This window comes from Heliconius melpomene, chromosome 13 (genome assembly GCF_056956725.1).
Source record: "Heliconius melpomene rosina isolate 202511_hmr_F chromosome 13, ASM5695672v1, whole genome shotgun sequence".
Taxonomy (NCBI): Eukaryota; Metazoa; Arthropoda; class Insecta; order Lepidoptera; family Nymphalidae; genus Heliconius; species Heliconius melpomene.
This window is the reverse complement of record NC_140401.1, coordinates 2,242,117-2,255,823: the sequence shown is the minus strand read 5'-3', so window position 1 is coordinate 2,255,823 and position 13,707 is coordinate 2,242,117. Positions and strand designations below refer to the sequence as shown.

The 13,707-nt window shown below is 29.9% G+C and overlaps 2 protein-coding genes across 2 annotated transcripts in view; both read left to right on the top strand.

Moving 5' to 3' along the window:
• Nucleotides 1-13,707, top strand: part of ko (Stork-head domain-containing protein knockout) — a 375,904-nt gene that overhangs the window by 81,245 nt on the left and 280,952 nt on the right. The gene's annotated exons all lie outside the window — the stretch shown is intronic.
• LOC146532432 (uncharacterized) overlaps nucleotides 1-13,707 on the top strand; it is a 39,539-nt gene that overhangs the window by 10,308 nt on the left and 15,524 nt on the right. Inside the window, exon 2 of the mRNA XM_085195813.1 lies at nucleotides 8,043-8,092. The gene's annotated coding sequence lies outside the window, so the exon portion shown is untranslated. The remainder of the gene's footprint in view (nucleotides 1-8,042; nucleotides 8,093-13,707) is intronic.

Below are 13,707 nucleotides of genomic sequence, written 5' to 3'. Positions count from 1 at the left end.
TCCTCACAATATTCAATGAAATCTGTTGCAAGAACGCATTTTTATCTTCTTTTCGAAAATACTTAGTTACTTAATGTGTTGTTTCATTATGTTTTTACGTTTTATGTTGTATTTTAAAGCGATATATGTTAGAAATACCGCTCTTATCTAGCATTAGCATAAATATATACTAACTTTAATTTTATCTCTGAGCTACTATAGCAAACGTTATCTATATACCTAGTCAAGGTAAACCGTATAAAAAGGAAATTAGCATTACCAATTATATTTACAGTTAATATAGAAAAAAAACTAGAAATTTGCCGCATCACCTTTGGAGTCCTAGCTCGTGTAAATATGTACCTCTATGTATGATAATTAATATAGAAAAATATAAATTGTAATGTCACTTTCATTATTTATCTACCAAGATTAAACATAAAGTTTGAGCGTATATTTCGTTTTAAAGAGACTATAAAAAATACACACAAAAGTTTTATTTTTAATTTAGAAAGATTGTCTAATACTATAATTCTTCAAATATGTCCTATTTATAATAATTTCGACAGTAAATTCACTTGTATTTGCGGGTATCTAAAAGATACAAGTGCGCGGGATCGATTTCTTAGCAACGTGACACCCTCGTATCTAATGACACCGTTCATATTTGCCTCGATCTAGTTACGTTTTCTAATTACTTTTCATTCTATGTTCGAGATTTTTCGTTCAGAAATATTAAATTAATGCGTTCAATATTTTTATATTTATAAATTATATTATTTTTGTATAATATATAACCTAATGTTTATAGGTGTTTTAGACAAAATCTTAAAAAAAAAATTAGACTTATTTATAAAAAATCTATTAACTTAACAAAAAAATCACTTCGAAACGGGGTTATTAAAAAGCATAATGGAGATTTTGCATTTTTTTTCATCTATACACTGTATCCCGCAATTAGTAGAGGCTAGTGTTAATACTCTCCACTCTTCACTTCCCCAAATTCTGGAGGCACTACATTAAAACAAAAAATTAAAATATTTAATATTCGTTTACAGTCACACGCTTGTGCTCCTTGAATGGCCGAATGGCCAATGGCAATGGAAGAATGGCCTTAAATTTAACTTATAAATTATATTTTAAATTTAATAAAATGGAAGGTACGCCATGGCATCTGTTCAAGAAATAGCCATGTAAATCCCATAAATCCCCTTAGTTGAGAATAGTGCGGAATTTAGCGTGAACAACAAAAGGCGATGCGACAGACCGAGACGTAGACAGACAGACGGCTGCAATCGCTGACTATTCCGAATGGATTACTATTTTTAATTTGTCGTGCCTATTTAATACCTTTTGGCTTTTATGTGATAAAATTCACTGTAGGTTTTAATTATTTTTTTACAGTGAACTTAATTATAATATTATTCTTTTCTTTTTGTTTATTCCTTTTTGTCGTTAAGTTACATTCAAATTCTTATAGCATAAAAATCTTATAGCATAAAAAATGGGACAAGAGAACATGATCGTCATTTGTTTGGTAAAAAATAGTAAAAAGAAGGGTAAATTGTTCTGTAGTAATAAAACTCAATTCTAAATTAAAAACAACATAATTAACTAATTGCACTTGGGAATATAAATAAGAGGTGATTTTTTACAATTTTCTTAAATATTTTTTCTACATTATTGTGAAAGATTAAAAGAAAATATTTTGTATTACATTTTATAACACCTTTATTAATTATATTGCTACACATGCTGAAATTTGATTACAATACACAACTAGGTTTTGTTAAATATGAAAAACTAATTCAGCATAAACTACAAAAACAAGTTGCAACACTATTCATTGCTTACTGGTTAGAAAATAGAAATCTGCTTTAAGGTTGAAATTAAATACTTATGATAATAGCCACTATATGAAATATAAATTAATAAATAACACAATTGTGTCAATATACGTTGCTTTTTACAAATATTGTTTATATTACAGGTAATAATGCCTACTTGTTTTTATATCAATTGATTTAATATTATAATATTAATATAGACTTAAAAATATAACCTCAAAATCATTAATTTCGTTGTATTATTACTATTTCTCATAGAAGTACGCGCTGCATTGAAATTATACTAATGTTGTAAATTTTTATTTATAGATATTAGTTATAGAGTTATATTAGTTATTGAAGTAAAACAGTTTTTTTTGTAGATAGAATATATGAACACTGAGTGAGACATTACCCTTTTTAATGATGAGCATATTATATTATTGAGACTGCAAGGAAATAATAATAACAGATTTTAGTTTTACCTCTTTATTTTAATTGTGAAAGAAACATCTAAAATAACATATTAATGTCAGCTTTACTACGATTTTCATTTTTATTATACTAGTGAAAGATGATCGGAAGTCAGAAGTTGAGGTAATTCCGCCATTAGTTTGGATTACTCTCTGTAATGGTACTGGAGTGTAAAAGCTTTAGACATCTATAGGAAATTTCTCCACTAAACCTTTTTATGACGAGTAATGGCGGTTGAAAACATATTCCGTTTTATATATTGTACGACAATATATAAAATGGAATATAATGGTATTGTGACGATTATTACTTTATTTTCAGTATACTGACGCTTTCATGGCGCAGAGGCACTAGGGTGTGACTGTAACGCGATGGTTGTGGGTTCGATACCCACTCGAGACAATGAACTATTTAAATTTATATTTTAATTTCTTCGTTCTGGTGTCGAGGCAAAGCGGGGCGTTGAATTCCGCTTCTCAACACGCAATGCCTTCTGGAATTCGGCGGAAAGTGGACAACAGAGTATCTTAACACGGGGTACAGCGTGAAGCTGATTTATATTTGTATATTTGATATATGTTTATACTATTATATCCGTTTTAGACATATTGTTAAGGAAATATTTTGGTATCTACATTATTATAAAGCTATATAGAAGAAGCTTTTATAAATCTCCCGTATGTACAAACTAAAGTATCATTTTCTATACTAAACTTTGCTCGCAACTTCTCAAATATGCTCGAGGTATTTTCTTTCAAAGCATAATATGGAACGTACAATGTATGCACAACATATGAAGTTTCTCATAAGTTACCATTAACGAGAGCGGAGAGCGCACACAAGCCTCGCTTAACTAGGTCTTTTATTCGAGATATCCTGAATATTATATAGACACAAAACCAGGCCAGTAAAGTTCATCGTCCAGAGCAAAGACCTCTTATATCGATCTAAGTTATTAATGAAAATTTCAACTCTACGAGAACACTTCACTACTTACCTGCAAGTTTGTTGAAGCTTTATAGTCGATTAATATTTCTAAAGTTTCTGAAGTTGGAGACAAACGGTACTTGTGGTATTAATTATTGGTTTTAACGTTCAATAAAATTATAATATAGTATGATAAAATAACTGTAAAAATATAGTAGTAGTGACTGGTATTATAATAAACTGCATACGTATACATAAAAATATTAAAATTTTTAGAAGTCATTTGTTAAAAATATCGATATCTATAAAGATATTCTGCAGGTAGCGTACTTTATACTTTAGTGGATTGACTAATATCGGGAAGAGGTCTATTGATGAGTCCCACAGCACCATCTATGCGTGGTGTAAAAACAGCTGCACTTTCAGCACAATTGACTGATCTATATAAATGAGAGATTGTGATAAAAAGTAAGAGACATTTGTTTTTCTATTGTATGTGATATATTTTAGAAGTTATCAAAGAATCTATTTGTAAGACCGTTGTAGAGCAGCGGCGGGCCATCTCACTGTGGACATGACGGTTGTAGGGGAAATAATTATTTTTATTCGCTCTGATAACAAAACATAGTTCGGCGTTGTGTTTGGTAACTCAACACGCAATATCTCGAAAATTGGACGGGTAATGGAAAAATTGGGGAAAATAGAGAAAAGAAAATCTTAATACTAAGCTTTCTCTGACTATTCCATTTGCGGGATACTGCGTGAACTAAGCTAAATAAAAATAAACATTATTATGATATAATTTTTTTGTGTCAATACCGTGCGTTTACAAGCTATTAGCAAGTTGATATAATAAGCAAAAGCAAACCTGTTCATAATGCCAACATTGGAGCCGGTTTCCACATCTTAAAATAAGTGCCATAGTTAATAATACAGTACGCATGTGTCAACAAAAATATATCTGTTTTAAAAATGGTTTACATCTAAACTTATTTTAAGAAAAGCGTATGATAGCATATTTTTGTTATCAATAACCTGAAAAAGGTTAAAGGTTAACGTAAGACATTTGTTATTGCAAAAGTAGTATGTATATTTTATTAATATCAATAAATCAATGTCCTTAATTTAGGTTAGTCAAGGGCACAAGCATGTGAGCCTCTAGTATTCGGCCAAAATTGGGGAGCGGAGTGCCTTAACACTAGGGCACTACCCTGTTACGTGAAAGTGCGTGAATCTAAAAAAAAACATTGTTTTAAACAATTTACAATTTAACAGCATAGGTGTAGATCCGACATTAATCTACCTAACTGTGTGTAGATAATAAATGGCGCCAATTACTATTCTAGAAGGCTCCTATTATGAATGGAGGTGTCTTCCGTTGGCTGCTGACTGTTGGTATCATATTCATTGTTACCCGGCCTTGGCGCCTTTCACTTGTATATTGTAATTGTATCTGGAGGAACTGTGAAATTTTGTAATATATCAACTAATTTTAGCTTCAAAATGGTATTATACTGTTTTTAATACATTAGAATATATAAAAAATAGCGCATTCGGTGATAAATCAGAATTATGCATATTAAGCATATTATTAAGAAGTTAAGAAGTACTTCAGCTCTTCATTTCTGGAGTTTCCAGCGTGCCAGTTCAGCACAATTCACTTTGCCAGTGTCAAGTTGTAAGGAAAACACACCAAGAATTGGTCGATAAAAAAAAGAGATAACTGTACACAAGTATAGAATATGTAAAATGAGATCTTGTAACTTAAGAAGTATGTAGGGTTCAATTTCATTAGCTTGTTGTAATTATTATTTTTTAATAAATCAATAGAAAATTTAAATTGATCTAAAATTGACAAATACAATATTTTAATTCAGTGTGCCTAAATTCTGGCATTTTTGTGGTATAGTTGTGATGCGGTTGTCGGCAGTACATGAAGGTTGTAGCGCCAATTACTAATATAAATGTAAATCTGAGAGAACGTTTAAGTTTGTTTATTTGGTGTTTGTTTGTTTGGTGGTTTCCCTATAAGGTCAAAACAAAGGAAAAAAATAGTTCCGTCAGTCCAATACAATTCTTTTTAACGTGCATAAAATGAAGATGCATAAGGATAAACAATATACGAATATAAAAATATAAGAAATAACGTTTGTAACATCAACTTCCACCAAGTTAAATAATGTGGGACTTACAGAGCAATAACATTGAAACGGTGAGAGTGAGCTTGCAGATAATTTACCACATTACGTATTCGCATCACAAGTATTTCTTTGCGGATACTGTCGTTTTTTGGCATTAGTAGTAAAATGTCTTTATAAGTCGAGTTTATAAATAACATTCAGGAAGTATTCAGAGGAAAATCTGGGTACAAGGGTACAAGCGTGTCAGTAAAATGCGACTGGTTGTGGGTTCGATTCCCATACGAGGAAATGGAATATTTAATATTTTCATTTCTTCGCTCTGGTGTAGAGGCAAAGCGCTACATTAAGTTCCGCCACTCAACAGGCAATGAGTGCTAGGCTCCCTCCCTCTACCCAAAAAAATATGAAGAGGTAATATTTTCCGAGCAAAATACGTTTCTTTTTCCTATTTAGTATAATATCATTTTGATATCTGTTATGTACATATATGTATGTAATTAATTAATATCAATGTGATAATATTACCACACTATACTCGTATTTCATTATGCTAATGTTTTTTTCTATTACAAAAAATAATAATTTTAACGATGACGCATTTAATTAAGCAATTAGTTTTTTTATGTCATTTATTACTTAGCACGTGACAAAAAAACGTTAATAGTATTTAATTATCTTAAAATTGAGAAATATTAAATTATTAAAATAATATTTAATTGATTTATTATATAATAAGATTGGCAAAAGAGTTCTGAATGTTCCGTTATCATACTGGTTAAAAACAATATTGCAAACAAGTCATGATTCGCAAAACAGGTTTTAAGATTTTTATATCCAATAAAACGTTAAAGTTATAAGTATACTTAACTTATATGTAACTCATATCTAGGTATGTATAAGTTAAGACATAAAAATTTAACGAATGGAAAGTTCTGGTAAAACAGCCGAAATGGAAATCTCTTATTTATACATTCAAATCCTTTTTTAATTGCATCATGAAGTAAATATAAAATAAACACGAATAATTTAGGTATCATAAGCTGTTTTTGGAGTATGCTTTAAAAATTCTTGTGTATTTCAAAATTCTTTCATTTTCCTAACATATAGGTAGGTATACATTTAATTTTTATGAGTACCTTACAGCGGAGATTGGAGTGTGTTGACATTAGGCTACTAATTTCCTTTAATGTGCGGGATAAGGCGAGAATCGGCTTAGCAGTATATTATAACAGCTATTATATTTTTATGTTGTATATTGATTGATTAAATATCTATACTATATCTATCTGTACTAAAACCTTGTCCTGACCTGGAGCCGCTTAGTTGGTGATTTTTACGAAAATAAGATTTTATGAGCAAATACATTCCTCCTTTTTAAAGATATCCTTTTTTTCATGTAAGAAGTAACATTTTTTTTATTTCTTTAGAAGTAATGTTTCTAAAAATTCTTTCGTAGTTTATATTAATTTTATAAAATAATACTTTTCTGTGTTTATTTAAGCAATTATTAAGTTACTTTAATAGTCCTTATGGGACGCTGTCAAATTGAAGACTCCATTAGAAGATGAGAAGCCCACTTGGAAACTCGAGAGCGCACAGCCAACCACAAGCTAAAAGATATTCTTCAGCATTCCAGTTTCACTTTGAAATAAGTTGAAATATAATTATGAGAAAATAATAATATAAATAATAATTGTGAAAAAATAATATAAAGTTGCTTACTGGCAAATAAATTGATTTCTTAAATATAGGCATTTATTTTTAAGTAAACCCTGATCTATATCTCATAGGAATATTAAAGAAAAACTATACCTACTAATATTAGTATTGATTTGTTCAATAATTGTGAACACAAGGTAATGCCTGCCTGAATTACACAAAACGAAAGGTTGGTTCTTTATAATAATTGTTAAGAAATCCTTGCTACGTTTATTGTTCATCGTTGCAGCGAAGGCCATATTATGTCAGCGTCAATCGCCTTTCCAGATCGCCAAACTTGTTTTTAAGCAGCTGCCTCTTTAGGCTCTTATTACACTAATAAACACGTTCTTAATGTATATACAGATTAAAATTAAATATTAATTAACAATTTCTCGATTGTCTTTATATATTTTTATACAAATACATGTGTATACCTAATTATGTGCTTTCCAAAAGAATTTAGGTAATTTCCATTCAACCATATAACATACAATAGCCTCTATATTTGTTAAGACACTATATTCCTTATCTGCTCAGTGCATTATAGATGAAGGGAATCTAGTGTTAAGACACTCCGTTCGTTCCTCACATTCTCAATTTTTTATATTGCCGTTGAGTGGCGGAACTTGGTCACTAAAAATCTTACAGTGTGTGCAAAGCTTAAAGTTGAGGAAAGGACTCATTTCTGGGTACCGTTTTATCGTGATTTTATTATTTTATTTTCTGCGCTAACCTTTTTTGAACAAGATCCCTAACAAACAAGATCTTATTTTCTTTGATAATAATGTTTACATTTTGATTGTATTGTATATAAAAGATTTTTTATTTATATTTGCTTAATAAAATAGGTAAATAGTTCTCAAAGTACTTATAACTTAGCTTTTTAGATAAAGGTGCAACCAGTTAAAAAAAACTTTTATAAGCATATGCCATTTACACAGTAATGTTCTATATAAATAAGAAACATATTTAATATATATATTTTTCTTTACAGATCACGTCAACGAGCAAGACAAGGATTTAATGCAATAACTGTTACTTTTTGTAAGTATAAATGTTTTAGCTTTGCAATGTATCCCGCACATAGCAGGGTAGGCAGAGGAAATCTGGGAACCTACACTACAACCCGCCAGGTTCCCAGGTTTCCTCTGCTGCTCATACTCCGTTCCCACTTAAACACTCCCGTTCCCCACTTTTTCTTTTCACTCAATTCTGGAGGTATAGCGTGTTGAGTAGTAGAACTCGTTACTATTTAAACTTATTTTAAATAACATTAAGTCTACAAATCTAGAAACTTATAAATTGTAATAATTAGCTCTGCGTTAAACACTTTTGAGACAGACGGCAAACAATAATATGGCAAGATCAACAACTTAACTTACATAAAATGTCCACAAAGTTTTTAAAACCTGCCTTAGCAGAGATGGCTTACTATAACATGACTTCTACCAGTCAATATAATAAATAATTAATTTACTAGATTTATTCTGGTAGTTTTTTTTACTAAATATTAGATAAATTCTTTTTTATTATATAAACGTATCCTTGTATTATTAAGATCTTATTATAAGAAATTGTTTTTTTTAAAAAAGCAACTACATTATGGAAATATAATATTGGAATCGATTAGTTTCTCCATTTGGAAGCGTGACATTTGGGTATTTTCGAAGAGACGTAAAAACAAAAGTTCATATTAATATTTGGTGATACGGTACACCGTCACTAACTTAGTGTCACATATAATATTACAATATGAAAATATAATTACTAACAAATAATATATTGTTTGAAATTATATTCAACGTATATACTGGGTAATTAATTTTACAAAAAAAGGAAAACTGTTAAGACACTCCATCCCCCACATACCTTAATTTAATTAACATTACATGTTGAGTAACAGAACTCGTCGCGCTTTGTCTTGTTACAAGAGCAAGGAAATAAAACTAATTCATTACCCCCAGCTGGAATCGAACCCACATACATTTTATTTTTTATATATAAACAATGTAAATTTACCGTTTGCTTACTGTATTTATCCTTCAAAATATCCACCACCTTTAATTCTTTATATAAATAAGATAAAATTTTAAGTTGTAGTAACAAAATCGGGTTTACCCTATACTTTACACGACCTTCAACTGCGTTTCAACCGCAAGGTCTAAGCTCAATTTACAAACCATCTCTTTGTCTGCACGCTGAATTTATATACACTCAAATAAATAGGGCAAGGATGAATTAAAAAAATATTCAAGGATATATTATATCTATTACTTTTTTTATATTTAGGTTTCCTATTACAAATTATGATTAAAATGTTGATGTCGAAAATTAATTAAAAATTCAAATATTTTCCCTATCAAATACCTAATATCAACATAGACGCCATCGTGGCACAGAGGCTCAAGGGTGTGACTGTAATGGATGTGGGTTCGATCTCCACACAAAAGAAAGAATTATTATTTATTAATATTTTCATTTCTTCGCTCTGGCACCAACGCAAAATGCCTGGCGTGGAAATTCGCCACTCGACTCGAAAGAGTGAAACAGAGTGTCCTAACACTAGGTTCCCTCTGTCTACCCTGCTGTATACGGAGTACAGCATGAAGCTGATTTTATTGGATTTTTATTTCAAATATATTATAATTCATATTAAACGTACCTATATTATTTCTAAAACTTTACAAATAATTAATCACAATCGAGTAAGCATAAAGTTAATTTTCAAATAACTCATTTCCACAACCGAGTTTTATTACCATCAGAGTTCGATACACGAACTGAATGCCTAAAAAGTGAGTTATTACTTTTTTGCTGCTGCTCCTAACGTCGACATTGATTTATGCTCGTATGTTGGACTAATTGATTCTGTACCCATGTAGTACTGTAAAATTTCAAATACCTATGACAAGTTTCTTCATTAATTATGAAAAATTTAGTGAACAATATTCGTAATTATTTTATGATGAATCGTGGACTTAGCGGAAGAGAACCTCAGAACTTAAATCTAACCGCCATTTAAATTTTCACCATTTTTTTTTAAATCAAAATGCAAAAAAACAAAGAACCATAAAGGTAAATCGAAAATACATACAATTTTAAATATTCTTAATAAAGTGGAGCTTTTATAAAAGCTAATATAAAAAAAAACTAAAATTAATTAAAAAATATATTTTAATGACTTTAATATTAAAATAAAATTAAAGTTAATGAATTTATGTACTTCGTGCATACTTTAGTACAAATTATATAAAAAAAAAATAAACACGTAGACATGTAAAATGTGTTCAACAGTAATATTTTTATCAAACAAGATCTTCTTGGATATCAATGCTAATGTCAATTTGCATACACTTTTGGCCGGAGTCTCCGGACCGGTTGCCATAAGGTCATGATCGCTTTAGTTCGCGAGACAATTAGACTAACTTCCTTTGAATAATAAACTTTTAGCACGTTTGTAAATATTTAAAATTATGTTGTTCATGTTTTTGTTGTGTGATGAAACGTGATGGCTGCGGTTAGGTCAAAGCTTTTGTCTTCATAATGGTTTCACATTTATATTTATGACAAGACATCTTCTGATTATAATGTGACGGAACCCCAAGAATACTTTGTCTCACCAGACCGGGGGAACGCTATATATTTTAAAAGTAAACAGTTCTGAATAAACTTTCCAATGACAACTAAAATATTATTGTAGATATCGGCCATGTTTTTGCTAATTCATACTAGTTTTGCTTAGTATTTATTTAAAAACCGGTATTTTGTAAATACGTAGCAAACGCTAGACAGTTTAAAAAGGCAACGTGATCATAAAGTGACATTTTCCTTTTGTCAGACATACATATATGTATGTAACATTAAAAATATATTTTGTTACGTTTGTATGTAGAATACAATAAATGGTTATATGTAACAATAATTACTTATTCTGCCCTTGGGAAGTTTATACAATATTTAAATATAATATTATATCAACCAATTGGTTGATATTTGAAACCTTTTTATTACAAGGTTGACATCACTACAGAGTAATGTAGAGTTATAACAGTAGTAAGATATGTCGTATAAAAATAAATATGTGTAATTGTGTAATTATTATTGTTTCTAAAAAATCATAATATTCATTCTAATTTAATTTAATATTATGTCAATATATGAGTAGAGTCAATTTCAGTTTGAACTATTCATAAAATATTAATATTCTCATTAAAAAATATAAAATTAAAAATAACCTTCACGTTGTATCCCGCGCCGAATTCTGGAGGCTTTGAATGGCGAAACTCAACGCCGCGTTTTTGCCTCTACCAGGCTGAAGAAGTAAAAATACAAATTTAAATAAATATTTCCTTTTCACGAAAGGGGGATCAGGGAGGATTTCAGTCGCCTTTACAGTTTCTGCCCTTGCTAAAATATGAATATTCTCATACTAAACGTATTCTAGTGGTTTTCTTTACAAACTATTTTTAGAATAAAACAAACATAATGTAATATGCGGCAAATGATGAATTAATCACGAGTAAGGGCGCACCTTGACATGTGCTAACTAAATTCACGCGGCAGCCGTTTGAAGGAAAGGCAGTGGTAGGAAGTTCATGTTCAAATGTTGTATTACATATTAATAAGTATTTACTTATGTTTGAGCTATATGACTCCTGTGGCAATATTAAAAAAAATGAGACTTTTATATATTTATGATATTTTACCTTTTTTTATTTGTTTTCACATTAAAGTTTCAATATTACTGTTACAGCCTAATCTATACTAATATAATAAAGCGGAAGAGTTTGTTTGTTTGTTTGTTTGTTTGTTTGTTTGTTTGTTTGAACGCTAAGATCTCTGGATCTACTGGTCCGATTTACATTGTTTTTGTTTTGTACGAAAGCTGCATTCTTCAGAAGTGCTATAGGCTATATAACATTACATTACACATATAAACTAATATATTTTAAAGTACTTTCTAATTTGACATGCTATTTATTCTGCCATGTTAATAACAACCGTCGCGTCGCTACGCAACCGTTACCGCGACATTTTGATATTCATCCTTATGAAAATAAATATAATAGTCACTTTTAGCATTTTATCTAGATGGAAATTATAGTTTACTGTATAACATTCTAATAAATAATTAAGGAGTTGTCACTGATTCGAAATGACCTAGCCTACGGGCGGCACAGTATGACCGACGCGAAAATATTCTTATAGTTCAAGCAGGCGTAGCCGCGCCCGGGTCCACTAGTATTATATACTAATGTAAAAATATTGAAGAGAAATAAGTGCCTTTTCAGTATTTTGAATTTACTTGTAATGAGACTGTTTTACACGAAACACTGACTGCGGAAGTTAGCTTAAGAAAATAAACTAACAATTTAACCTTCTAACCGAGAAACCTGACAGGTACCTCGCGTCCTGCGCTGCACGCTGCAGCTGGCACGGCTCCAATGCAATTTCTTTAAATATTCAAAATCCACTGCAGCTTAGTTCTTCAGAGCCCACGTTTTAAGCTAAGTGCTTGTTCTGGTTTTGTACCAGAGTAATTGCGGTTTTATTTACTAGAAAGCACTCTCTGAAAAAAAATAAGGATTAAAGTATACAGAAAACTATGACTTATATAGGTAGTAGGTAAAAATATGAACATAACAACGAATGAAAATGTATTCATACGAAACTTTTATAATTTCTTTCTTTCTTCATTAAATCAAGTTAATTGCGAGTTTTCACTTTCTTGGATTTTAAAATCTAGTTGTCTTATTGTTTTCGTAAATTATTATATGAAAATAACATTGGTCATAGTTTAGGATTGAAGGTAGATATTGTAAGGTTTAAACTAACAACATTCGTGTATAGGTATCTTTATATCTTATTTTCTCTTTGAGGCCACCGTGGTGACAACTTTTGACTGAACGCGATGGTTTGTTTGTTTCATCCCCTTTTTTTTTCTCAAAACAATTAATTATTCAGAAAACTATTTAGACAAAAAAGTGGGGGTTTTAGAAGTGCTACTTATACACGTACATAATAAACATTTTATTTTTTCTGATATTTATAATTTTATAATATATTTAGATTTCCTAGCTACTAGAATTAACTACTGCAAAAGGCAAGCATTAATTTTTAATTGCATTCTAAGATAAATTATAGAGTCACCCATTCTCTAGTCGCTGGAAAAAGTTAATTTGAAGTTCTCTTTGTGTGAAACACAATTATAATTCTTACTTTCAGCAATTTCAATTTAAACTTATCCGGGGAAAATAAATTTAGACAAAGGAAGTCTAAAAGGTCGCAAGCTTGCCTTGGCATTTGAGGGAAAATAATAACGTCAACCTTATTGAAAAGAATAAAAGGTTTGTGCTTTATGTATTCAAAATTATACTACATAATACCTGCTTTAATTAAAAATATTTCCGGTATAATATATTTTTCTTTAATAATATATTTTAAAATTCAGTTTATCCTGATTAACTTACACTTTTCTAATATTTAAACAGTATAAGTGGTGGTCATTGAAATTACCTTTTATTACAATTAAGAAACATAAATATTATAAATTCCATATTGAATAGTAAAGTAAAAAAAAAAAAATTATTATTTTGCTACGTGTGTTATCTAGTCGCTAAACAAATGTTACAAGTTTTTTTTTATTTCATTACGAAAGT